This window comes from Microcaecilia unicolor, chromosome 3 (assembly GCF_901765095.1).
Source record: "Microcaecilia unicolor chromosome 3, aMicUni1.1, whole genome shotgun sequence".
Lineage (NCBI taxonomy): Eukaryota > Metazoa > Chordata > Amphibia > Gymnophiona > Siphonopidae > Microcaecilia > Microcaecilia unicolor.
The window spans coordinates 212,571,140-212,594,724 of NC_044033.1; the positions used below are offsets into that span (position 1 = coordinate 212,571,140).

At 45.9% G+C, this 23,585-nt stretch overlaps 1 protein-coding gene across 3 annotated transcripts in view; it reads right to left on the reverse strand.

Moving 5' to 3' along the window:
* DDR1 (discoidin domain receptor tyrosine kinase 1) overlaps window positions 1–21,230 on the reverse strand; it is a 68,573-nt gene extending 47,343 nt beyond the window's left edge. For 2 of the 3 annotated variants that reach the window (XM_030197411.1, XM_030197409.1), the window contains exon 1: window positions 20,989–21,230. The gene's annotated coding sequence lies outside the window, so the exon portion shown is untranslated. Of the gene's footprint in view, window positions 1–7,253; window positions 7,259–20,988 lie in introns of all 3 variants that reach the window. The other variant, XM_030197410.1, reaches the window with a different exon arrangement.
* Window positions 21,231–23,585: the final 2,355 nt, after the last annotated feature.

Genomic DNA, 23,585 nt, shown 5'->3' on the forward strand with positions numbered 1-23,585 from the left:
AAACACAGCTGTGTCAAGTCTCGTTCATCCTTTAATAAACTGTTTTATTATCCGGAGCGTCATACGCTGATTCTTGACTCATCTTCGCTGTTCTGCTACATACCTTCATTCCATGCAAACCTATCTCATGCATATTCACTGTGGATATCCTGAAAACCTGACTGGCTTGGTGTGTCCTGAGGACTGGGCTGAGAACCCCTGCTCCATGCAAGGGACTCAGAACTACAAGTCCCACAATGCAATAGGACAAAACCAGAAGCAACTGACCTGGAGCCATCTTACGGCCCTTCTCCCCCACCCTGAAACTCCAGGGCCGGCACCACAATAACTATGCTCACCCCCCCCCCCCCAAAAAAAAAAAAAAAGGATTTTAATGGAGTTCTTCACAGGTTTCTCTTTTCGCCCCCACCCCAACAATAACTTGATGAGTATCAACACCATTTCTGCATGTGGGGAGGGTTATGGCAAAACTTCCACCTCTTAATCTGGGACACTTGTTTCCCATAGTGCCGGGGGGGGGGGGGGGAGTAGCTGTTTGGTGGACTTGCAATCTACTATTAAAACAACAAAATTTAAAAAGAAAATGTTTTCAGGTATCTCTAAATCCTTCAGACTCAATCAAGGCCTCAAGGCTGGCAGGTACATCCTACATACAGATAGGTTATGCACCAGACCAACAAACTCCAGATGTTATCAACATGTAAATTCGGAGTGGGAGACAGGTCCCATTTAGGGCTGCTGTTATCTCTGGGCAAAAGGGGCAGCAACTTGGGCCCAGCTTAACAGGGGCCTCATATGTAAAAGCAACCATATGCACAGGCCCAGTCCTGCTGCCCATAGACACCCCGTATATGAGGGTTCAGGGGGCTAAGCTTTCCCAGACCCCACCACAATCTTCCCTTCAGTCAAGAGGCTTTGAACTGAGTCTCGGGGTATTAATATTCTGGTCTCAGGTAATGAAATCGTTTTCAGCTTCTGGTTTCTCAGGCTTCATTTTCTGGCTCAGTGTCTCTTCCTCATTCTCTGGTCTTTTCTCTTTCCTTTTCTCTCTCTCTCTCTCTCTCTCTGGTGGCCTTTTTCTGTTTGAGATCTGTTTTCTTCAGAAAGGATACATTGTTTTGTTTTTTTTAACATATTCTCTTCCTCAGTTATTTTCCAATTTTTTTGAGTGTGGGTGTTCAGGTTTCTCAAACAGTCTGCCCTGTCTCTTATCTATCTTTCTGCTTCTCTCCTCCTTTGCTTCTTCCGATGCTCCCTCCTCTTATCATTACCTTGAATTCCCATTTTCCACCTTTCTCTCATCCCCTTGGATTCTCTTTGACCCTCACCAGCCTTTCCTTTCTCTCTCAGCATCTATAAGCCCCCTTTCTCCCTCCCCTTCAACCTCTGCTCCCATCCCAGCTTCAGAAAGCTATCCCCACTCCCCCCACCTTCCCAACCGCAGAAGGCCCTTCTCCATTACCAGAAAGGTCTCTCAGTACCCCCTTCATCCCTGGAAGTTTCTTCCCTCATTCTCCTCTCACCCAAAGATCTCCTTACATTCTCACCAGACCCCGTTCCTGGCTTCCCCCAGAGCCTCTTTCCCTGAAAATTTTAATTGCTGACCATGGTGGTGGTGGTAAGGGGAGGGGTGCAGGCAGTGACCAGGCAGAACTGAGGTGGACAATGGTTTTAGCAGCAGCAGGGAGACCCAACTTATCACCTTTAATGCCACCCCAGCAGGAGGATTGAGCAGTGCCAGCACCAGTTTTTCCCCTTACCAGCAGGAAGCCCCACTTTGTAAAGTTCAGTGCGTGTGGGAGTCATGCTGGAATCTGTGCCTGGTTTGCACAGTGGGTTGCACCAGCCCTGCCAGACTTCCTCCTTGTCCTCCCCTCTCAAATTCCAGGGATTGTTCATATCCCTCCAGTGAGTAAGAACATGCAAACTACTGCTGCCCCCTTATTTCAGGTGAACTGCAACAGACTAAGCCGAATCTTGGATTTCACTCTACTGCACACGAAGGTCCATCTCAGTCCTGTCCTGGTTTTGGATGTCACTGCTTCCCCCACCAAAGTGCACTATGGGATATGTAGTTCCTTCCAGTGAGGCAACCGGTACTAGAATGGACCTGGGGCTGGTTGGGAGGCGGGAATAGTGCTGGGCAGACTTATACGGTCTGTGCCAGAACCGGTGGTGGGAGGCGGGGCTGGTGGTTGGGAGGCGGGGATAGTGCTGGGCAGACTTTTACAGTCTGTGCCCTGAAAATGACAGATACAAATCAAGGTAAGGTATACACAAAAAGTAGCACATATGAGTTTATCTTGTCGGGCAGACTGGATGGCCCGTGCAGGTCTTTTTCTGCCGTCATCTACTATGTTACACACCGGACTGGAGCCATCTGCAGCTGCTCCCAAGCTTCAAAGATCTGGAACTACTTTTTGTTCCAAAATGATGTCCACATGCAGAGAAAATATTTCCAAAGCGCTTCAAGACCAACAGAGATTTTTCAGATCACCTACAACACTCTGTTATTTTTAAAATTTGTTTGGCTCCCTGTAACTCTCTTGGATCAAGTTTTAACAGTGTCACTTCGGATAAAATGGTGTGGTAGCCACGTTAGTCCACTTAAGTTAATACCTGAAATCCTGGGCTCTGCCAATCCCGTCTCATATGGATTTTAGATAGAATTACTCACCTTGCCAAACCTCAGCTCCAAATGAATTACAGTACAGGGAAGGTAGATATTATAATCCTGAGATAATGGAGCAGTGGTTTACTCATGGTTGCAAAGAGAATCGATGGGAAGAAGTTGAATTTGCACAGCGACTTCCCTAATTCTCCGCCTGCTGCTTTAACCCCCTAGACCACTGCTCCACTCCCAAGCTGAAAGCCCACAAGCCCAGCATGAGCTAAAACCCCAGGAAGCCAAAGGAAGCGACAACATCACCTCTGTCAGGGGCCAGGGCTACAGTTCCTCCTAACAGAAAGAGGTCAATCCCACTGCTTCCACCATCTCTCACAAGCCAACAGCCTACTACAGATTGACAGGAAGATTTTAGGGAAAGAATTACCTGAAATTCTGGTTAAACAGGATGCACTGACACCTGAGCCCCCTCCCCTCTTAGTGGCTCATGCAGTTTTCTCTCCTGACTGGAGTTGTCTGACTCACAGCAGGGGAAATGCACACACACACACTTGAGGCAGGAATTACACAGGTCAAATACTGGAGGAATGTTTTTAAAAGCTTGCTGGCCCCTGTGAAATCACAGACTGACACTGTACAGGGGGAGCACAAGTAGCAGAAACTCTTATAGCACTGACTAATGTTTCCTGCAGCGAAGAACAGGCTTCCGAGGGAAAGGAAGCAGTACAAATTACTATATAGGAAAAGAATGACCGTGGTGAAAGTTATCAGATTCTAAAAATCCCCTAAGGAAAAAAAACACGTTTTCAGCCAAGGGAAAGGGAGTTTTATTCTTAACATAAAGTGACACAGTGTAACTCGTGTACCATTCCCAATCCAAACTCCTGTCTTTCCCTTTGCCCTTGACAGGTTAAAAGCTAAGGTGGTTTTATATTTTTAACAATCCTGCAGCCTGTCTGTCTATGGCTAATTCGATCTCCCCCTTTTTCTGTCTCATCGCTCTGTGAGATTCCTTGAAGAGCTTGAGCAAACACTGCCCCCCCTCCTCTCTGCACCTTGGGGACGTGGTATGTCCAGTAGGGTCCTTGGGAACAAACTAAGCTGGTTTGGGGGTTTATCCTCACCCGTTTACTCTGGAACATATCTTTCCAAATTTTCTAAAGGGAGCAGAAAGGATGGGATGGGAGGCCTGAATCGACCAGTCGCCCTTGTCCCCTGACACCCACTTTTCTAGAAGGGAGGGCCTTGCTTCCTACATGCAACTAGACAGCACGGGGGGGGGGGGGGGGGGGCAACATACCTAGTAAGTGGAAGATTTGCACCACAGATTACCACTGGCATTCACTCCTAGAACACTTGACAACATGCAGAGTTCCCCCCCCCCCCCCCTCAATCTTCCATCCATCCATCCCCTCCCTCTCTCTGGCAGCTGTGCCCAGCTTTCCTCCAACACTGACAAAAAACAGCAGAAGGGCTGGGTCACAAGAATTACCCACCCTCCTTTTCATAATAATCATTTTTTTTTAAGCCTAGTTTTTCCAACGCTCAGTACTAGAATGTGGCATCAAGGTTCCACGTTAGGAGTTACGGACCAAGAAAGGGATCTGGGTGTCGTCGTCGATAATACACTGAAACCTTCTGCTCAGTGTGCTGCTGCAGCTAGGAAAGCAAATAGAATGTTGGGTATTATTAGGAAAGGTATGGAAAACAGGTGTGAGCATGTTATAATGCTGTTGTATTGCTCCATGGTGCGACCGCACCTTGAGTATTGTGTTCAATTCTGGTCGCTGCATCTCAAGAAAGATATAGTAAAATTGGAAAAGGTGCAGTGAAGGGCGACTAAAATGATAGCGGGGATGGGACGACTTCCCTATGAAGAAAGACTAAGGAGGCTAGGGCTTTTCAGCTTGGAGAAGAGACGGCTGAGGGGAGACATGATAGAGGTATATAAAATAATGAGTGGAGTGGAACAAGTGGATGTGAAGCGTCTGTTCACGCTTTCCAAAAATACTAGGACTAGGGGGGCATGCGATGAAACTACAGTGTAGTACATTTAAAACAAATCGGAGAAAAGTTTTCTTCACCCAATGCATAATTAAACTCTGGAATTCGTTGCCGGAGAACATGGTGAAGGCGGTTAACTTGGCAGAGTTTAAAAAGGGGTTAGACAGTTTCCTAAAGGACAAGTCCATAAACCACTACTAAATGGACTTGGGAAAAATCCACAATTCCAGGAATAACACGTATAGAATGTTTGTATGTTTGGGAAGCTTGCCAGGTGCCCTTGGCCTGGATTGGCCGCTGTCGTGGACAAGATGCTGGGCTCGATGGACCCTTGGTCTTTTCCCCAGTGTGGCATTACTTATGTACTTATGTATCAGTCCCTGCCTTCATGAGCTTACATACTAAAGTCAGCACTTGCAGTGATAAGAGACTCAGCCCCTTGCTTCAATCACTGGGTCATTGCTCCTTAAACCGCCCCCCTCCTAATAAAAAAAATAAAGCATGCAGGCAAACCCTGTATATACATCAGCTGTATGATGCAGCCACCTCAGTGGACCCAGGCGCCTGCCAAGAAAAGAAAACGATGACAGCAGGAACTATATTTAAACCAAAGGTCGTGTGATCCTTTAGATAGGAACAGAGATGCTCCCCACCCTCCCCCAGCTTTGGGCACAGCTCCAGCACCTTTTCTAAGTTCTGGAAGCAGCTAGGCAGGGGGCCTGGAGACTGGCGTCGTGTGTGGCGGAGGGGGTGTTTCCTGAAGGCCTTTCCAGCATTGCTACAAGTACCATTCATTGAGGTCCTACAAGCCAATATTGAAAGGGACTTAAATGTTTACTGGCTACCATTGGACATAAAGTCCCTACCTGGATTTTCAGTGGCAAGACGGGGATATTTCTATAGAGAGATGCCAAAACTTATATGCATCAATGTTTAGGAATATAGCACATAGGTACATATATGTTGAAATTCCACCTATGCACCATTCTGCATATATTTGCATATTTTACATAGTGCATTTTAAGCACAAATTTTCATAACCATAAACCAAACAAAAACTCACAGGAATAACGCAAATACAAAAAGAAGAAAAATAATCACTCAAGGAACATAAGCCCTGATGCTCAAAGCCACCACGAGCGTAAGCGTGCAGTTAACGCCGGGTGTGTGCATCCGTTATTGTTCGCTGAAGCTCAGAGGACTCGAGCGCGAGTATTAACGTGCTCGGTACATCTGGCCACAAATTGTATTGAAATGGATTAAAATGGATGTTAACGAGGCCATTAGATATTCCTTTGCGATGCACGGAAGGAAACGATGGCCGAAAAGTTTTTGCCAGGTCAGGAGCGGCATAGCTGGTTTTGAGGAGAGCATTTATGGTCAACTTTTCACACTGAACTGCTGGTTTTGTCTTCTTTCACAAGCAGGAGGAGGCTCCTTCAAGGACAGATGGAAAGTAACAAACGTGTGCGTGTCTGAGCATAACAAAGAAAAAGAACACGTCAGCGCCTGAATACGAGCCTTGCAAAAATTCCATGCGTTAGTAATATTTGTAAGGCTCATATTTAGTTGCTGAAGAAAAAGCACCGATGTGTGCTGATGCTTCTGGTTTTCACCTGGGCGTGTCCACAAGAGCCACACTAACACCTCTATGCACATGTGTCAGGAACATTCCTCCCCCCCCCCCCCCCCATTAGTAACAAGTTTTCCATTTAATATCACAATTTAACTGCACATAAAATCATGGTTCTATTTATGTGGTGTTGCTGTTGCATTGTGGGCACATCTTTTTGTGCGCGACTTTACATAAGAAAATAAGAATAGCCATACTGGGACAGACCAATGATCCATCTAGCCCAGTTGGTTACAAGCAACTGTCAGAATCTCAAAGAGCGGCAAGATCCCAGGCAGAACCCCAAAGAGCGACGAGATTCCAGGCAGAACCTCACAAGAATGGCAAGATCCCAAAGAATAACAAGATTCCAGGCAAAATCCCAAACAGCAGCAAGATTCCATGCAGAACCTCAAAGAGCGGCGAGATTCCAGGCAGAACCTCAAAGAGCGGCGAGATTCCAGGCAGAACCTCACAGAGCGGCGAGATTCCAGGCAGAACCTCACAGCGGCGAGATTCCAGGCAGAACCTCACAGAGCGGCGAGATTCCAGGCAGAACCTCACAGAGCGGCGAGATTCCAGGCAGAACCTCACAGAGCGGCAAGATTCCAGGCAGAACCAAGTTAAACCATCCTCAACTATCTCATCTTCCTGGTCACCAAACTGTGGTGTACCTCAAGGTTCCCCTCTATCCCCGATCCTTTTTAATCTTATGATGATCCCCCTAGCAAAAGCTCTATTCAGACATGGCCTCAACCCTTTCATATATGACGTCACCATATTTATTCCCTTCAAATCTAATCTAACTGAAATTTCTGACAAAATATCCTTCAGCATGAACATCTTAACCTCTTGGGCCAACGCCTTTAGGATGAAAATGAACAAAAAAAACCGCAATGCCTAATCCTCTCATCCCAGCACTTCATGCCCCTCCCTACCAGTTTGAACATCTCTGGCACCACAATCCCCATATCTGACAACTTAAAAATCCTTGGAGTGACATTAGATAACCATCTCTCGCTCGAAGATCACGCAAAATCCACTACAAAGAAAATGTTCAACATGATGTGGATACTGAAACGCGTAAATCCATATCTCCCCCTGAAAACATTCCGGAACTTGGTGCAATCCACAGTACTTACCCACCTCACAGAGCGGCAAGATTCCAGGCAGAAACTCACAGAGCGGCGAGATTTCAGGCAGAACCTCAAAGACTATGTGCCTACATATCTGCACAGTTACAGAATTATCCCCATGCTGCCTCCTATCTGTACAGTGGTGTTAAACATATATATTGTTTTAAACTCTGTGGCCAGCAAGTGACAAAAATAAGCCACTGGTTTATGGTGCAAAGCGCTGATATGCTGGGTTGGCATTTCCCCCTGCTTTAGTGGGTGGTAGGGAGACAAATCTTGGGATTACAATTAAGACCCGGGAAGATATTTATTTAACACATTTATATCCCACATTTTCCCAATTAGTTACAGGCTCAATGTGGCTTACACAACATCGGAGAGGCAGGCTCCAGTTCGATAAAATACAAATACACAATATAGTTAAATCAACTTGAAAGAAACATAAGTATAGAGCAACAAAGAAATAAAGAGGGGGTGGTGATAGAAATCCAATATGGTCCATAGTTTTTTTGTGTCACAGGAAGTAGAAAGTTAATTTGGGTCAGGGGGATTAACCAAGTTAGCCCAAGATCAGAGACAAACAAAATGGCAAAGCTGGGGATTAGAACCTATGAGCCTCCTGAATCCCTCATGTTGCCATCAGACTTCTTCACACAACCTAAGAGATATTCCCATCCCCACCAGTGCTGGCCTTCAAACAGCCACCAAATTTAAAACACAAGCGGATCAGAAGTAAACTTCCAACACAGACGGAAAAAGAAAAGGGCACGTTCCCGTGTAACACAGCCAGCTGCAAACTATGCCAAAACATTTCACAAGACCCCACAGTCATTCACAAAGGAAAAATATTCAACATAAAGGACTATTTTACATGCTCATCTTCCAATGTGGTATATATCATTCAGTGTAAGAAATGTAACGAAGGATGCTATATTGGAGAAACAGGCCAGATGCTTAACACAAGATTCAATCTACACAGACATCACATGAAAATAGCCGGTGCCAGTCAGGCCCCCACCCCTGTGGGCCAACACTTCACAAGACCAGAACACTGCACCAGTGATTTCACAGTAAGAATACTGAAAGGTAATTTTAAAACAATACAGGAATGTAAGACCTTTGAAATAAGAATGATTGAATATTTTGACACCCAACAAACAGGACTTAATAAGGATCTGGGTTTTCTAACTCATTATAAAACATAAAGCTATATTTCTCTGTTTATTACCCTCCTCTCACCTACCAACACCCATTCTGTTAGAATATCAATGAAATGCTTTGATGTCCCCATGCATACCCCCACCCCCCACTCTGTCAGACAGTCAAAGTAATGCTTTGATGTTTCTCTCATATATAATATCTGCTACCTCATTTGCTTATTTCCGATCTGAGGAAGAAGGGCAACCTTCGAAAGCTAATCAAGAAATGTATTAAGTTATGTCCAATAAAAAAGGTATCATCTTATTTTCTTTTCCATGTTTTATTTTGTTTGATTTCTATTGATAACCTTAAGAGTGGACTAACAGGGCTACCACACCTCTCACACAACCTAGAAACCTCTGTGAAACATCGGATCAGACGCCACTAGTGCAAAACACAGCCAGACCAGAGCTATGGCCAAATTCCAGCTCCTCCATCTCCATTCTGTAAAGCTTAAACAGGATAATCCCTGAAGGACCACACCTCTGCTCCTGAGCCCCATGCCGCTCCTGCATCCTGCTTTCCCCAACAGAAACCATCTAGACATGAAATGTTTTAGATTGGGGCCGAAGAGGGCATAGCTTCCTATGATGTACTCTTACATCAATAAGAGTGCATCTCACCAGTATTGGAACACTGATGATTTTTATCATTGCATTCAGAGCACAGCCCCCTAGGGAATATATTGGATCATATTTCATAATCTTTTTGTTTTTGTTTGTTTTGAAGCTACTAAGAAGTACATTTAAAACAAACAGGAAAAATATTTCTTCATTCAAGATATACTGGTAATTAAACTCTGGAATTCGTTGCCAGAGAATGTGCTAAAAGCAGTTTGCTTAGAAGGGTTTAAAAAAGGTTTGGATAATTTCCTAAAAGAAAAGTCCATAAGCTATTATTAAGATGGACTTGGGAATATCCATTGCTTATTTCTAGGATAAGTAGCATAAAATCTGTTTTACTTTTCTGGGATCTTCTCAGGTACTTGTGACCTGAATTGTCTCTGTTGTAAACAGGATACTGGGCTCGATGGACGTCTGGTCTGTCCCAATATGGCAATGCTTATGATGATTAAGATTTTATATTGTTTGCTATATATGAGACTTGATGTGGGTCTTCTATCCTATCTTATTGATGTTGTTTTTTTTTTCTGAAATTATTTTTGGTTTTATGATAAAACACTCTGCTCTGATAAGCCTAGCAGTAAATTTACTTAACCATAGACCATTAATTGTAAACTCATCCTAAAACTACCTCCTACTGTTCATTCCTCCTCCCCCAACCTCAATAGGATCATTATTAAATATAGCACTCCTTCCCCCACTCCAGAATACCGGAACCCGTTCACCTTCTGTTCCCAGGTTCAGAAATGTACACTTCAGGTGGGAAATAACTAACTTCCGCAAATCATTGAAAACACAACTCTTCAACAAGGCCTAAAGAGAGAACCCATAGCCTTACTACTACTATTTAACATTTCTAAAGCGCTACTAGGGTTACGCAGCGCTGTACAATTTAACATGGAAGGACAGTCCCTGCTCAAGGAGCTTACAATCTAAAGACAAGTGTAGAGTCAATCTGATAGGGCATACTATAATTCTCGAAAGGTTAGGTTAGCCTTACAAAACTACCTCACCAATCCACCCAGTTATTAAAGTCCACCTTCTATACCATCCTGCATAACACCTTCCTTCTCTCTTCCCTTACTTATTCTTTGTACATTACTAATTGTATCTGATATCACGTAATGACTATGTCCTAACAAAACTCTGTAAGCCACATTGAGCCTGCAAATAGGTGGGAAAATGTGGGACACAAATGCAATAAATAAATAAATAAATTGAGGGGCAGTGCCAAGTCACACTAGCAAGTAAAGATAACAGATATTATTGGATCATATTACCTTATGCTAATGTAATGTTATAAAATCCTATATAATAAAACTCACCCTCAACGTTCTGAGGAAATCAACGTCAGTGTCACTTCCTTCGGGTTCATGGTGGTGAAGCCACCAAAAATCACTGTCTCTGGGCCCCGCCCTCGCGTCAAATGTGATGTCGAGGGCGGAGCAATGGCGTCACAGAGCAAGGGCAGAGCAATGGCGTCAGTGGCTTCATGACTCAGGAGATGAAGGTGGAGTGCGTTGACGAGGTGCGGAGCAATGGCGGTCAGTGGCTTCACAACGCCGAAGGGGGTGGGTAGGGAGGGGGGTTTCAGGAGGAAAACCTTGCTAGCACCCGTTTCATTTGCTCCAGAAATGGGCATGTTTTACTAGTTCTATATAACACATTACATTATGCAATAACAATGGCGGTTCGTATTCAGGACATGCAGAGATTTTTTTTGCAACCTGTGTGCATCAATCTTCTCTGATTACATCATAGGGAATCAGGACGCAGCATCGTCTGGAGTCAGGGGTGGGGGGGTCAAAAGATTGATCCCGGCTCCCCCCAATTGCATGTTCTTGGATTTTCTTAGAGCAACAAAACAATGCATTGGTGAGAGCAACATAGGCCTGGCGCGGTCAAACTAGACGACATGGGGTACTCCGGAAAGGATTTCTGAGACAGTTCTTGGGCTCTGGAGGTAGTCAGCATGCCAAGACGATAACTCATTCGTCAACCCCTCACTCCTCACCCACAGTCCCACGAGTATATCATTCTGCCACCAAGAGACTAGGATTTTTCTCTCTCCAGGCTCTGTTTTTGTCTGTAGGCCTTGTCTCCCACACAGACACAAGAATCTCTAGGAGAATACACTGAGGAATGCCAAAAATGTGCCGGGAATGATAAGAATGGGCGACAGAGGGATACAGAGAGAGAAAGCCCTGCAGCTGGCAAAGGCAGGGGGCCTCATGGGGGCTCAGAGAGGTGCGGAGGGGGCTTTTTCGTTGTTTTCAGCCATATCTTTTCTATCCAGCATCTACATCAGACGCAGAGGGGGAGGGGGTATGCCTCCCCATCTTGGCAGGCATATGTAAAAGCTACAAGTACCAGCCTCCTGACCCTCCTTCACAAGCTGTGGGACAACACTTCAAGGGAGAGGATGAGGCCTGTTCCTTCAGAATTCTTCTTCCCTGCATCACTTTGCACCTGTCCACATTTCTATTTCATCTGCCATTTTTAATGCTCAGTCCCCCATTCCCACAAGGTCCTCTTGCATTTCTTCACAGTCTGCCTGTGTTTTGACAAACTGGAATACTTTTGTGTCATCTGCAAATATGACCATCTCATTCATTGCTCCTAAATTGGAGCCCACTGAGATGGGGGGGGGGGGGCATGGACATAGACACAGACACAGATGTGACACTGAGAGGGAAGGGTTTGACTATCTGGGGAGGGATTGGAGGACCAAGCAGGAATGTGGTTGCTTCCATCCCCCAGGGATGCTTTAGCCACATATGGGTCCCTGAGCAAACTTTTGAGAATAGGCACCCTTTAAACGCCCCTCCCCCATCAGTCTGGCAGCTTTCTTCCCTTCCCACCTCTAACAGTCCATCAGCTTCCTCCATCAACCAAACCACTTCCCAGCGAAAGAAATGCAGCACAAAGCTACAGAGCCGCTGTTCAGTTTGCATCCCCGATGGCAAAAAAAAAAAAAAATGGTGGGTGTGACCAAATCAAAATACATTCCAGGAAGAAATAAAGTGTGACTTCACTCACAAATGTATAAATACACAGTCTCGAATAGAAATAGACTCAACCCGGGCTGTGTTTAGACTCGCAAGCCTTCATCAGGGGTCCTCTGACATATGTTACACAGACCATGTCCAAATTGGGCCAATATTATAGCGATAAACCAATTTAAAAAGCTGTCACGTCTTAGCAATCAATATTGAAGACACCAATGGATTACTAAGATGTGGCAGCTTTTTAAATTGGTTTATCACTATAATATTGGCCCAATCATTGGAGCCGACTCTGAGAAAATTCCTTGTATGTGTCCATGGAGAGGTTATTTCCATTGGGCTTAGCACCCCCAATAATTTTGAAAAGTTGGCTCCTATGGGCCCAATTTGGACACGGTCTGTATAACATATGTCAGAGGACCCCTGATGAAGGCTTGTAAGCCAAAACACGGCCAGGGTTGGGACCATTTCTATTTAGGACTGTATATTTTTATACATTTGTGAGTAAAGTCGCACTTTATTTCTTCCTGTTTTGGACACGCCCACCTTTTTTTTTTTTTTGCTTCACAGCCATCAGTGGCACAGACTAGACAGCAGCTCTGTGCCTTTAGGCTGCTTCTTTTGGCTGGGAAGCAGTGGGACTGGCATGGGGAGGGGGGTAAGGAAGGAAGGAAACTGATGGATCAGGGGGCTAGACCCCCTTTAGCCTCAACTCTCAGTCAAACTAGTGGTAGCAGTACTACCTGTCAATTTGAGGGAAAATCAGCATTGAATCTGGGGAACATAGGTAAAAGCATCCCTGTTCACCCCCAATTACATCTCCCTAATAGGCCTTTGGTTTGGCTACCATCAGGTGATCATGTGTAAGGAAACTGCAGACGGGCCTGGATCTATCCCATCACAATTTCTAGGCACCATCCATAGTTTTAGGAGCTCTGCATTCCTCTAAAAGCTGAACTAGGCCTCAACCTTCCTTAATCTCTGGAACTTAAACCCTACCACCATTAGGCTGAACCCCACAAACATCACTCACCGTGCCAAAACTTGTGTGACATTTACATGACCCCACTTTCCACACACAAAAAAAGTTATAAAAGCAAAGCTCCACATTAAAATTTTCCAAAAATCATTTATTTCTCATAATAATGTTTGAGGGGAGGGGGAAATCTTACACACCTAGAATCTGACGGCACAGAAAGGCAAGTGGACCAATCCATCTGCCATGCTGCTTTACTATTTAAATAAAGTCAACAGAACTCTTAAGGTGCTTTTTTTTATTATTATTAATTTCATATCGAATATCATTTCACAGAAAGCTGCTGGTGAAACAGAAATCACAAACTTCTCCACAGTGTTAAAAGGATGCCAAACCCTTCTCCCACCCTCCACAAACATAAAAAAGTGTTTTGCATCAGTGGCGTAGTTAGGTGGGCCCCCCCCAAAAAAAATTTGCTCTATGCCCCTGATTGCCTGGCGGGGGTCCCCAACCCCCACCAGCTAAGGTATTTGTGGCGGCGGTGCTTCAGCTAGCGGGGGTTAGGCACCCCCGCCAGCCAAGATGTTACAGTGGAAAGGGGGGGAAGAAGGGGAGCGGTGACCAAAAAGTGCCCCCCCCACCTTGGGCTCTGGCCCCCTTCCACCTCGAGGTCTGGTTACGCCCCTGTTTTGCATTAATGCTGTATGATTTTGGACAAAGTCTGTCCATGTTCCCTCTATCTTGGTGGTGAAATCCAATATGGAAAAAAAGATATGCCAGGTGGAGAGATGAAACCACACAAAAAAGAAAAGTCCAATCCTCAAAGGGTGTGGAAGAAGAAAAAAAAAAAAAAAAGAATGAGATGATAAAAGATGAGGATATCAAGACGTTGCGACTAAAGTTTTTATTGATAATCACTTCTGAAAGCCTATTGTGGGAAGACTCGACATGGTCGTGTTTCAGCGAGTGTGCCTGCGTCAGGATGGTAATCCCTTGTCAGTTGACAATACAGGATCAACACTGTGTGCATCCAATAAGATGCAGACAAATGTCTAACAGGAAAGCACTGTTTAGGAAGTGAACACCTAATTACAGTTTTTATATGTTGCAAGCAATTGGCACTTTGGGGATGGGGGGCAAAGGGGAGGGAAGCAAGGCGGATACTGAGCCAACAAGGAGGCCCAGGGCGGAAAGAGAGAGTCTGGAACCCATCAAGGAGCAAATTCTCTTTGTAAATCCAGTGGAAACGTTATTAGTTTTTATTTTAAATGTCTTTTGCCTGCCGTCCAGCGAGAACTGAGCCTCCTCTGCAGAGATGATTAAAAATAAATGAAAAGATTCTCCTGGGTCCACTACACGGGAGTCAGAGGACACCCTTCCGAGCCCCTACTAAGGCCTTCCAAAAAGGTCATCTTGTTACTTACAGGGTATTTTTAAGGCCATGGCGGCAACTCGGCGACATGCCTGTCTCCAGCACACCTCCGTGGATATAAAAAGACCGCAGACTGTACCCCCCCCCAACTCTGTCATATCCCTTAAACACGAACACCTAGTCTAACTCACCCACTCTCCTGCCGAACACAGGGTTGGGGGGAGGCTGCTTACAGAGCCTACCCGACATATCACTTTACAAAGTGATATAAATATAGTGAATGCAGGGCTTCCTGGTCCGTAGAGCTTAATTTTAGATTAGTGCTCAGTTTAAATCTACCAAGTGAAATTGGTGGTGGGAATGGAACACGGCTCTCTAGAATGCTGCTATTGTAACACTGGTCTTGCACAGGACAGGGGCCTGGCAGAGGGACAGGGTGGCAGGGTCTTCTCATATACAAAACCATTGCTCTGCTACAGCCACCCGTGCTGTCCCTCCAGTTTGCCATCCTCAGACAGCTGCTCCGACAAACACAAGCTCCCTTCTTTACTCAGCACTTGGACAAGACAGCCTGACTCTGGCTCCTACTCCTACCCCCCCCCCCTCCCCCAGCTTCTCCCCCTACCTCCCTCCAGCACCTGTTAAACTTCAGCAAATGCAGACCCGGATGTGCCGTTTGTCCTGGAGCCAAGGGAGACATATTTCATCATTGACTGTCCCTACACAGGGCTGTTTCCAGGGACTGATGTGTGTTTACAACTGGTGCCCCACCCCTTAACCAAAATTATAAGGGCTTTCAGGTGGAGAGACTCAGACACACATCATAAAACTTTATCATATAGCTGGAGGGAGCCTCAGACACACATTGTAAAGCTCTATCACAGTAACCTGTCCTGGGAGGGACCCCACCTACTCAGGTTTTCAGGATATCCACAATGAATATATATAAAATAGATTTGCACATCAAGGAGGCATTGTATGTAAATCAATCTCATGAATATTTATAGTGGCTATCCTGAATAGCTCGGGTTCTATATGTCACCAATAAACAAAGCTATGGCCTGTTTTATGCCAAAGAAAATTGTTGGTCTCAATCATTGATGTATTGATTGGTATTACAGTTAATTGTATGTTATAATTATATCTGACAAAAGGCGGGTGATGGGTCTTGTATCTCTTCATTAATTATAAAGCTCTGTCACCCAGCTCTGTCATACAGCCCTATAGGCCCAAGAGATGTGAAAGTGGGGGACAGTAGTAATCTTCTAAAGATAGAATAAACTGATTCTTTGATGCTGGAGTTGCTTTTCGAAGTTGTGACTGGTTTTATGCACTGGCAGTTCAAGTCCTTGTAGATTCAGTGTCTTAATCTCGGCTCCTTTCACTTCTCCTCCTTTTGTTTTATGTTATTAATAGTTTTAAAAAAAAAAGGCCCGTTTCTGAAACAAATTAACGGGCGCAAGGTTTTCCTCAGAGTGTGTATGTTTGAAACTGTGTGTGTGTGAGAGAAAGAGTGTGTGTGTTGGTGAGACAGAGAAAGTGATTGTGTGTCGTTCAGACACAGAGAGCGTGTGAGACCAAGACACATTGTCTGTGTGTGTGATGTCATTTGGGTCACCTAAACCAAAACACTCTGCTTCTGTGTATGTGGCATTAGACTGAGAATTCCACTGACTTGTCCTTCCCAGGAATCTCCCCTCTGCAGGACTCTGAGGAATATTATTGTAAGGCAGAGATATTGTGTCATGTGGTGGTGAAAGGTTTGGGACTGTTTGGGGAGTTTGTTGAATGTTCACATGTTTTCTGCTTTTGAAACTGTAGCCCCATTTGCAGGATAATTTTAAGCTTAATTGCTGGCCACCCTGTTGATTATTATTTTAAATGCTGATGCTGGTATTTTTTAAATGCATTTCTGAACAAAAATGCAATGTTATGTTTGGGTTTTTTTGAGCTGTGATCAGGCTGCTGAGCAGCCCAGGATTTCCCTGATTGTAGGGAGTTAGAGCCCTGTATCCTCAGTTTCTGGGTACTTTCTCATGGGTGCATATTCAGGGGTAAACTGTCAGCTGAGATGCTGCCGGAGGCGGGACAGTCGCTGTGGGATCTGCTGTCCGAGCGTAGTAGGGCCAGTGTCCAGGTTTCATCCCTCGCCCCTTCCTCCCGGCAGGAGTGGGTAAGCCACCGGTGCCCTAGTCACTCACGGGCTGCCTCAGTTCGCTGGCGGCGAGTTGTTGGGGGCAGCCTAAGCTGGGGACTAACACAGCTACCACACCTCTATACTCAACATATTTCCGGAATATCAAGTAATTAGGTTCACATCTGATGAATTTCGGGAGGGAATTCCACCATTTGGTACAGAGGTAGGGGAATCCTGACATGTAGGTTGACTTGTAGATGACATTTTTGCAAGTGGGACAGTGGAGGGTTAGATAATCTCTTGAACCAGGGAGAGCATTAAAAAGGAGGAGATCAATTAAAGGTTGCATATAATCAGGGGTTAAGCCATACACAGTTTTGAAAACAAAAGTATTTATTTTTGTACACTGTGGAGTTTGTAACTCTATTTAGAAGTTGATATTCAGAACGATTTAATTGGCCAGAAATGGCTCCTGGCCGGTTAAGTCGCCTGCTTGGGTCTAACTGGTCATTTTTTGACAGTGCTTAAGTGGCGAACTCAAAACCAGTTATTTTGGGGTCATTCCGGAGGTGGGGTAAGCACTTGGCCAGAAGTGCTGATATTATCCAGCACTTAACTGGCCGACCTCATGAAAGTCAGTCCTATCTTTATGCAGTGCAACGTAGCTGGTTAAGGGTCCCTTTCACTAAGGTGTGGGACAGTTAACGTGCGAGTAGCATTCGCCAAATCGTCACTGCTGCCGGGCTAGCACCTTCGCCTGCTGGTAATTCTGAGTTTGGCATGCGCCAAATCCCGCAGTACAAAATAATTTTCTATCTCGGGGGCGTTCCTGGCGGTAATCAGTAGTTTATTATTTATTTATTAGGATTTATTTACCGCCATTTTGAAGGAATTCACTCAAGGCGGTGTACAGTAAGAATAGATCAAACGAGCAATAGTCAATTACAGCAGTAAAAATATTCAAAAACAATACAATGTATGGCACGGTATATACTATTTGCAATGTCAACACAATACGTAATAGAACATTCTGAGAACCATACAAACCTTTTTTTCCCCCGTTATTGTTTATTATCTTCTAAATGTGAAGTCTGTCTGAAGTTCTACCAAATCTTCACTCCCTCATTTCCTATGACTTTTTCTGCATTTGTGTTTCCCCCCAAATTTCACATACTTGAAAAACCAATGGCCAGTGGCAGTCCGCGACATCCCTCACTTCCCGTTTCAATGATGGAAAAAGAGCAGGTCGAAAATGGGATCCAGGTCAGGGACCTGATGTGACATGGCTGAAAATCACCAGTTATAAAGGGAGGGGGGGTGGGGGACCTGACAGGTGGGAGGTGAAGGTACAGATTGGCTGGGGCGGGCGCAGCTGGAGGTAAGGGAGAGGAGTGTGTTGGACAGGAAAAGCGGGGAGGGGGGGGGGAGAGCAGAATTTTGCGGCAAGATGAGTTGGAGGAAGGAGGCGGCCATTTTCTGGGGGTAGAGGTGAGGACAGGGGTGAGGACCAAAGGGGAACCTGCAGTATTGTTGACAAAAGATCTGTTTATGCAGGGGATAGTGTGGAGAGGAAAAAGAATCGACTGGGAATGGGGTGGGGATAAATCCAAACTGACTGGGGGGTGTGTGTGGATGGGAACCAAATTATGTCTCCATGCATGCCTCTGGTGTCAACTCTGTGGAACAGCGAGAAAATTATGAACTTTGATATTTAAGAAAACAGCTTACTTACCAGTAGTTACTTGTTTGCTTAAGGTTGTTACTTACTTGCTTATCATAAAATGTTAATAATATGCTTTGTTGAACTTACAAGATCATTTAAATGCAGGTTGGATACAGGGATGGGAAAGAAAACTGAGGGGATGGTACAAATATGAAAATGTTCTATTACGTATTGTGTTGACTTTGGAAGTAGTATACTAGGCCCTACTTTGTATTGTTATTTGAATATTTTTACTGCTTTGTCTATTGCTTATGTTTTGATTTATTCTTACTGTACACTGCCTTGAGTGAATTCCTTCAAAAGGCAGTAAATAAATCCAAATAAATAAAATAAATACATATGATGAGATGGAAAAGAATTAACTGGGAACAGGTGGGGGATGGGGACCAGATTGTATCCCTATACACACCAATAGTTGGGGAGGAGGGTAAAATTTGGGTGGATGGGGAAGGATTTTAGAAGAGGATGAGCATGCAGAGGAGACAAAGTGTTGGGGGTTGAGTATTTGGAGGGACCAGTTTAGGGAGGGGGGGGGGGAAGAGACCCTGTAGGGAGCCGAGTGATCCAAAACTTCTCCCATTTTCAGGGATTTTTAATTTCATAGTCCACAGGGCCTGGGGGGGTGGGAGAAGCTGCAGGTAGAACCAATTTCTTCTAGCTGCTAAGATCTGTAGCAACGACACGGAGGGTCTGTTCAATAAAGTATTTATCTGATGCCCCCCCCCCCCTATTCTTGAAGGCTCCTTGTGTTTTTGGCTACTTTGCAAGAATCATGGGCACCACTGCATTGGCAGCCACAAGAAATCAGTAATGTCAGCAGATTGGAGCTCGCTTGCCTGCCTTAGACTACATGAATTTAAAGTAAAATCACTGAAAACCAGAAGGTCTCATTGTAACGGATTGGTCCTAGAACACCATAGGAAAAGCCTAAGAAACATATTTTAATAAATTCTGTCATTCAGTTTTGGGAACCTTTGGTGAGCTGAAGATACCCATTATTAAAGTGCTTAGTTGCTGTGGAGTGACACTGGAGTAAACAGCTCAAGATGAGTTTTTCCTCTGGAGCTAATGTCCCGGTGTGTAAATGATCCATTCAGCTGCTGCCTGGGTTTGAATGTGGCTGATCCTGGATGCCCCAGCTCAGATTTTGCTACAGATGACGCTCAGTTACTGCAGAGCGGCACTGGAGCACAAAGCTCAAGCTGTGTTCTGATGCCAACACCATTGTGCCTGTCAACCAGCATCACTGGCATCCAACCCCGCCATTGTCCAAACATGCTGTTGGTTTAAAAACAAAAAAAAATCCTACCACCCTGACCTCCCATTCTGCCAGTGCCACACAGAATAAAAAAAAAAAAAGTTTTCCAACATGCTGGGGCAAGGACATGGATTCTGTCACCAGGAGGAGGGCACAACAGTTAGAAGAATCTGCAAAAGAGCACCTTGGGAGAGGGAAGCAATTTTGTAGTTGAAACATTGTACATTCAGCCAGAGATGCCAGCTCTGTGGGAGCTAAGCACCCCAATATTGGCAAGCTCCTTCACTGGACCCAGAGAGGGGTGACTTGTGTTGTGTTTGGCACCCTCAAAAAATTTGAAACATTGGTGGCTACGGTTTCAAACGCGTAAATAGTTACCTGCCCGGAGCAGGGGACATGCTGCAACAGCCCATTTCAAGTACTAAGACTCAAGTTTCCTGTAATTATTCCAACGCCTTGGGTAGAATTAAAATGTTTTAATTTCAGAAATTGCACAGCTTCAAGCTGCTATCAAAATTGGCGCCTGTCCTTACACTACGGCATCAGGAGGAGAGAAAGCAAATTACATGGGGGGGGGGGTCTCAGATGACTTTACCTTCTCCTTAAAACCCTTAAATTCTGATACCCCTTACCACCCTTTTAATATACACGTCTGGACACCCCATTAATCCCTTCCTAATGCTCCTACCCTACTACCACAACCCCCTTCAGCACCCCTTCCCAGCCAGAGAGAGGGGGAAGGGGGCAGGCAGAGAAGGGTCGTTGGGGCAATAACCAAACTTTGCAGGAAAGAGAGAGGGGGCAGGAGGGGGAGAGCAGGGGCAATAACCTGAAAACCTGTACAGATCTCCCAGGGGTATGACCCAGACATAGGAACTTTCAGGGGAGATGGAAGGGGAAAAGCAGGGCCAACAAACAGATACAGGAACTGTGAGGGGACAAGTAGGGGGCAAGACCCCGAATACAAGAACTGATGAGAGGGTGGTGAGAACTAAGGGTAGAGCAGGGGCTGCTTTGTAAAAGAAGCTACATACATTTGAATTTATAGTAACAATAAGTGTATTTTAACAGCAACGGTTTCAGAGCTGCCCTTCCTTCTCTTTTTAATCCCTGTTTTGGAGTCAGGGAAGCGTATGAAAAGACTTTTAACAATGAGTCCCTATTCCCAGCGGGAGGGGGAAAGAAAGGACAAAACCTCCGAAAAAAGTTTATCTCCAAATCAACAGCGCTGCCAGCTACACTCAATCGAAATGGAAAACCACACAAAATTAAAATAGGAACACTTGAAAATGCAAAGAGAAGCCATTAACACTTACCTACAAAGTCCAAAGAGCCACAGGAACCAAGGTAATCCCGACTGATTTTAAAGTTAGGGTAGTGTCAATAGATCCAGGACCAGCTCGCAAAGTTTGGAAAAACCTCTTAACTTTTGTAAGGTGGAGTCGCAGCTCGCCCCGAAGTCCCAAAGCGAGGAAAAGACACCAGGGGAAAAATGAAATAAGAAGCGAGACCAGCTGACTACAGGGCTTGGACAGACCTGCTCTGGTACTGAGCTGCTTCCCAGACACTCTCCCCTTCATTTGCATAATGAATGCAGCAGAGGCTGCTGGGTAATGGCTGGCCATAGCCCCGCCTCCCCTTGTCTCTTCAACCTTTCCCTGTTTCTGGAGCCAGCCAGCCTAAGTCTACCCACAGGCTTTCAGCTGTCTCCCAAGAGACTGCTGCATGGAAATTCAGCTGCTCTGTTCCTACTGTCCTGTGTTGAGAGAGCGCTGGGCTGTGACACCTGCAGCCCCTAAGCGTCAACCCTACTGTTGCTGGCATAAGCCCAGAGCTGTGTTACTTACAGATAGATCCTGGCATCACAACGTCCAAAAGCTCTGACTATGCTTAATAACACAGTGCTGACAGCCCAGAGCTGTGACGCCTGCAGACCCTGGCTACGGTCCCATCATTATAACCAACAGTGGCATAGCTACGTGTGGCCACGGGGGCCTGGACCCCTGTAGATTTGGCCCTAGACCCCCCCCTGCCGACGACCCTCTCGACCCCCCCTCCCGCCACCAACCCTCCTCCGCTGCCATCGGCTACCTTTGCTGGCGGGGAACCCCAACCCCCGCCAGCCGAGGTCCTCTTCTTCCGGCGCAAGGCTTCATTCTGTTTCTGTAGGACATCAGACTCACAGAAACAGAACGAAGCCTTGCGCCGGAAGAAGAGGACCTCAGTTGGCGGGGGTTGGGGTCCCCCGCCAGCAAAGGTAGCCGACGCCGGCAGGGGAGGGGAAGGGTTGGCAGTGGGAGGGGGGTCGAGAGGGTCATCAGCGGGGGGGGGGTCAAAGTTGGTAGTGGTGGTGGCAGCGGCGGCGGTTGGGGGGGGTCAAAAATGGCTGGGGGGTTGGCGGCACTGGAGGGGGCTAAAATGTGCCCCCTCACCTCGGGCTCTGGATCCCCCTCCCGCCAAAGTCTGGCCACGCCCCTGATAACCAGCTCTCCTTTTCCAAAGGCGTGCTGAAAATTGGCTTGCGGTAGTGTAGGCGCGGGTTTTGGGCGCATGCCGATCAATTTTTCAGCGCGCCTGTAAAATGGACGTATGGCAAAATGAAAATTGCCGCGCATCCATTTTGGGTCTGAGACCTTATCGCCAGCTATTGATCTAGCGGTAAAGTCTCACACGGTAACCGGGCGGTAATGACCTACGTGCGTCAAATGCTGCTTTGCACGCGTTCGCTACGCGTAGGTGGGAATGAAAAATATTTTCCAGACGCGCAACAAAAATGAAATTACCGCAAGAGCCACGCAGTAGCCGGGCGGTAACTCCATTTTGGCGCGCGTAGATGCTTACACGGCTTAGTAACAGGACTCCAGAGCGAGACAGCCTAGTGTTAGGATACCTGCAGATCCAGGTTCCAGTTCCACCACTGATACAGTCTCCCTAGGTCTGTAGAAATGAACCCAGACCCCAAGTGACTGCCACAGAAAGTTAGAACCATGGGGAAGGAGAGTCACAGCAAAGAAAGAAGTTTAATTATTGATTAAACCTCCCAGCTGATAACAGCAGGATCAGCTCATTGTTTCAGGCCAGCCAGTGAGTTAATCATTTATTTCTTCCCCTCCATATCTCCTTAGACACAGGAGCATTTCAGGCTGGGAACAGGGAAGGAGGGGACTGTAAGGGAAGTCCCAGAAGGAACCTGCACTTTGGAATTACAACAATGTACAGACAAGTCAGGGTCAGGTTCTAAGCTCTCTAGGGCAGGGACAGACCTGGCATGAGAAGACAGTGTGTGTTTCTGAAAATGGTTAAGTTACAGGAGGCCTTAATATTTACGTGGAGGGGCATAATCGAACGCGAACGCCCATCTCCATGGGCGCCTATATCCGTGGTTGCCTATTTCCGTGAACGGGACAACCCGTATTTTCAAAAAAAGATGGGCGCCCATCTTTTTCCCGATAATACGGGTTGTGTGGGGCAAATGCCTAGGAGTTGGCCGTTTTTCAGCTGGGCGCTATCGGTTTTCAGCGATAATGGAAAACGAAGGCGTCCATCTCAAAAACGAACAAATCCAAGGCATTGGGTCGTGGGAGGGGCCAGGATTCGTAGTGCACTGGTCCCCCTTACATGCCACGACACCAACTGGGCACCCTAGGGGACACTTTTACAAATTAACAAAAACAGTAAAAGAGCTCCCAGGTGCATAGCACCCTTCCCTTGTATACTGAGCCCCCCAAATCCCCCAAAACCCACTGCCCATAAGTCTACACCATTACCATAGCCCTAAGGGGTGAAGGGGGGCACCTACATGTGGGTACAGTGGGTTTTGGTTTTTTTTGGAGGGCTCAGCATTAACCAGCACAAGTGTAACAGGTAGGGGGGGGTGGGCCTGGGTCCGCCTGCCTGAAGTCCACTGCACCCA